The sequence below is a fragment of the Urocampus carinirostris genome, chromosome 3, assembly GCF_059441175.1.
Source record: "Urocampus carinirostris isolate Australia breed hairy pipefish chromosome 3, RoL_Ucar_1.0, whole genome shotgun sequence".
Classification (NCBI taxonomy): Eukaryota; Metazoa; Chordata; class Actinopteri; order Syngnathiformes; family Syngnathidae; genus Urocampus; species Urocampus carinirostris.
In genome coordinates, this window is record NC_142351.1 from 67,896,543 (window position 1) to 67,901,373 (window position 4,831).

A 4,831-nucleotide genomic window follows, 5' to 3' on the forward strand; every position below is an offset into this window, starting at 1 on the left:
TCAAATGTTTGGATAAAAACATATCAGCATTAATATAGTAATCTTTGCTGCATGTTAAACACTCATCCACACTCAAGTTTACTCGATAGGTTCCACGGGTATTGTATGTCTTTGCCCCGCTCAACTTTTTCTCAGTTCGTTTTGCTTTACTCATATTATTTCTGTAATAGTTTCTTATGAAATATGCGTTTATTCAGTACTACAAAATTTAGAGATATTGTGCTGCTGTCTCTATTATGACCTACATGTCTTAACCTCTAAGCATGTTGGAACAAGAGTTTTAGGTAAAGGAACGTAACAGTGCTAGAACTACATAATATCTGGATTATTCTTAATCAGTTGTCATTATTCTTCAATTAATTTTCCTCTGTCTCTATTTGTCACACAGTGGCACAAATTGATGCAGATGCTCTGCTCACACTTTCAGACCTTTTTCCAGGGCCTGAATATTTTCTTAGGATAAAATCCATTTGGAATGTTGTGCATCCTGAGGTATGACAAACTTGTCTCATTGTCCTTTGAGATTTTCTTAAAACACCATCTCAGCAAGGGTAAATTTGTCTTCTTTTCATGGATTTATTCACAGGAGCAGGCCTCATCCAGCAACCAACACCCAACAAATGACAATACCAACAAAGAGGAAAGTCCAGCCAAAACCATACAACTTCCGAGCCTCCAATATGTTATTTACACAGATAGTGAATTAGAGCATGTTAGAAAACACTATTTTGAAATGAAAAAAATTGGACGAGGAGGAGAGTGTGTGCTCTCTAGAGAGCTGTCTTGTAGGCTCATTAGAAATTCAGTGACTAACATGGTCTCTACATTGAGGGCCTCGACCGTCGAAGACTTCATAAAATACCCTACCAAAGAAGACCTGCAGTTAATGGCAAGGAGACTTGTTTTGTATTACCCAATGTTGTCCGATAAACTGGATCTACAACGTCGATGGGTAAGCAAGCATTTCAACATGTAATCATTTCATCACAATATGAGGGAAAGAGTACAATGACTTGGTGATTGGAATCCTTTGTTGTCATTATTTATTATATGAATTGATGAAATGGATATAGTCAGCCACTTAATTTGACTGATGGGAATTTGTTTCCAGTCTCAGACAATATGGGAATTGGGGTCTAGATAGTATGCTGTCTATCTTATCTATAGACAAGTAACTAAGTTTGATAAACGTATTGATATCTTGGAACAAAATGGTTCTGTATTAACATCTTTACCCTTGCACACTTTTAACCAACACAAGTAAATGGATTGTTTGTCTTTGTTAGTCCATGTGTTGTCCTAAATGTTTCTGTTTACTCATGGTCTTTATATTTCATGTTTCAGTTCAAACTCTATAAGCAACTGAACAAGAGGTTGCAAAACATCAGGACTCCACGCAAAACCCAGGGGGCTACACCAGCAAGGGAAAAAAAGAGACGCCTTCAGTTTAGCGCCACAGAGAAAGAAGATGAGGGGGATTTTGACTCAAGCACTTCCACTGTCATTGTCTCCCCAAGCTGCAGTAGCACCATCAGCAACCCAGAAAGTGAAGGGGACCCCCAAGTCATAACCAGCACTCCAGCAAAACAAGCTGATGCACTTGGTAATTGTATAAAAAAATGTGGCATTCTCAATGGAGTAGACCCATTCATCGAAATTACACAAAATACAAGATAAATCAGCACTTCACATCGTTCTACTTCTTTTAGGAGGGCACAGACAAAATCTCCAGCTTTTATTGAAATTTTCAACTGGTGGGCTGAACAGAAACAGGAAAAAGCAAAAAAGAACAAGGCCAGGCACCAAAAAACTCAAAAATACTATTTTTTTTTACAAGGGGGGTGAAAATCTTGACCTTGTAATTTTTGCCTTTTCCTGTTTCTATTCAAGTAATATTAATGAATGTCTTCATTAGATGTAGTGAACATTTTGTCTTTGTTCCAGTAGAAACAGTAGCATGAATAACATTAGCAAGAAGCAAATAATTTCGACCTCAACTGTGTTGTGATATTTTCTTTGACCTTTTTAGAATGTAGGCAGGACAGCCGCATGGCCCAGGCTAAACACTACACATCTCTGCAGGAGCTATATCGCAATACCAAACAGAACAGAGCTGATGTGGCACAAGTTCTTGACCTTGAGTTTGAGGGGAGGAGGGCCTTCATTGATTTGGACACAATAAGGGAACAAGACAGACCGGCAAAAATATTGGAGGCATAGCCATGCTTTAGAGACATTGACCATGTAAGTATGATCACAATTCACACTTTGATTCAGTTGAACAGTGAAATTGTTTTTTTTGAACATTGGATGCATACTGCTTTGATACATTAAATAGCTGTTTCGACCCCACTTACCTGCAGGAAAACCTTTCATCTATTTTCTCAGAAAAAAAAAAACGAGCAATCTGGTTTTATTTCTGCATGTAGACAGGGAAAACGGCATTTATGCATTGTGATGTGATTTTTTTCCTTCTTTAGAATATCCGATAGTCCATCGGTTTCGCATGTTATTTGCAACACACCTGTCTATTAGCGTTTAATCATCAGTGTGAATGGAATTATTTTCACAAATGGAGGAGGGGAAGGGGGAACATAGTTTTTCAGAATACCTCTCTACATATAATTGTCGTTTTCAAGTGATGCTTGAACTACTATGTGTTGGATATTTCCATACAACATTTCTGTGTGTCTTCCGCCCCCAAAGGTTCTTGATGAAATAAGACGAATAATAGACAAGAACAACTCCAACTTCGTGCAAGAGCTGAGGGAGCGGTGGGTCGAATTCAAATCTAGATTATGCTTCTATGGGGTTTACAAGAGGGCAATGAAACCTCCAATGTCACTTTCAGCTGGTAAGGACAGCCAACGTAATACCAATAGAATCTGTAACTTTGTTTGTTTCTGTATACTGAGAGACAAATATTTTATTTTATTTCTTTTTTTTTTAGAGGAGCAAGCAATAAACCTCTTGACCATGCTGCCAGCTCTGTTCCCGTCTAATGTTGCTGTGCCCAAGAAGATGATATCTGCCTCTGAAGCTCTCATCCATGTTCTTCTGGTAAGTCACAAACTTTTACATAAGTGCATACTAAACTTTCTCAAATATAGTTGATCCTTTTGTTGGTCCACTATTCTGTTCATACTAAATTGTCATGTTTAGTCGAGGAATGGAGGGATGTGATTGCTGTCCTACTGATGTTGTGTTTTTCTGTTAAGCCCACAGAGGACCCCGAGACGTTCCTGAACAGAAGGCCACTCACCACACCACTCCTTTTGGTGGATGAAAATCTAGACTCCTTTCTCTGCCTTGGAACCGAAGCAATCCCATTACCCAAAAGGTACCTAGGGGATGCAGCATTGTACATAATTGCATACTATTATGAATTACATATGACCTACCCCAAATGTGTGGCCTCTGTTCTTTCACTTCTACAAACTGAGGTCCTGGGGGACTCAATCCATGACAAAGATGCCACACCAGCTTTTAAACGAGCAAGAAGTGATTGGATGGCCTTTCTTGCATAACTTTGTATAATGCTGCCTCCCCTAGGGAACACACACCCAGCCATGTACACACTTTGAGAACTTTTTCTGTTATAAAACATCTGTGACCCCTGACACTTTGGCCTCTCAGTCTCCCTGTAATTTACGTGTGAGTTTTATTTGCCTTGTTTTGAGTTTAAGCACTGATTTAAAAAAAAAAAAAACAACTGACAAAAAAGAATGTTTGCAGTTCTCTTGGAAATTTGGTAACTTGCACTTTATATCCTGTTGGCAAAAAAATGTGTTGTCTGTTTGACAGTTCACTGATACATGTGTAAGTGATAACTTTGATTTACAGTTCGCCAACAAACGTTTCAAGATCTTATCAAGAAAATTAGTATTTCTGTTACTGATATGTCAATTGTGTTTTGTGATAATGACAAAGGTTGTGGTTTGCCAATAAAATGGTAATTTTGCATTAAAACTATTTTTGCATTTGTATAGTATATCGAAACGTAGAGAATTTCTTGAAACAAGACTTCTTTGGCTAAGATTTTTAATACTTAATACAAGCAAATTTATTTTGTTTTTGACCCATTTCTAATTTATTTCCAACTTAATACAAGAATATTGATCTTGTTGTAACCTTCTTGCTAACTACTTTTGAGCAATCCTGGCTTAAACCCAGTTTGTTTCTAAACAATAATTCTCCAAAACAAGCACAAATATCTTAAAATGAGACAAAAAAAACCTTGACAAGTATACTTAATATAAGTATTAACTGCTTAAAATATCATTTTTGGGTATCTTATTTTCTTTTCTTTTTTTTTTCTTGTTTCAAGAATACTTAATAAGTCGGATTTTCTTGCTGCACTGGCAGATAATTTTGCCGGAAACAAGTAAATTTCCTGCAATAGTGGCTATATTTTCTTGTTTTTTTAGAGGCAGTTTTTGCAGTGTAAGGAGAAAAAGATCGAGGGAGCAGAATGAGTAATAACCTACTCTTCTTGTCGGCTGAAAAATAGTCTGTGTAACATAGTGTACTAATCTGTGAAGCCCTTAGAGACTTATTGTGATTAAGGGCTATACAAATAAAAATGACTTGACTTGACTAGAAGGAATGTCACCGGTCCACGAGGGACGTGACTCGGCCATCATCCATGAAATCCGTAAATTAAGGCGAGAACATACCGAAGCAGCCAACGAGAACAAGATTGCCATGGCAAGACTTGAAAAAAACATTGAAGAGCTTCTGGAGCGCACTGCGTTGCTGGAGCGGAGGGTGGAAGGCATGGAGGAGCTACATGCTAACACAGAAGCGCGAACGATACGACTAGAACAGTTCA

At 37.8% G+C, this 4,831-nt stretch overlaps 1 pseudogene across 1 annotated transcript; it reads left to right on the forward strand.

The window, feature by feature from the left end:
* The first annotated feature begins 1,460 nt into the window (after nucleotides 1–1,460).
* Nucleotides 1,461–3,527, forward strand: LOC148370540 (uncharacterized; annotated as a pseudogene). Its single transcript, XR_015849870.1, has 5 exons — nucleotides 1,461–1,603; nucleotides 2,030–2,244; nucleotides 2,707–2,854; nucleotides 2,951–3,060; nucleotides 3,219–3,527. The product of XR_015849870.1 is annotated as an uncharacterized LOC148370540 (transcript).
* The last annotated feature ends 1,304 nt before the right edge of the window (nucleotides 3,528–4,831 follow it).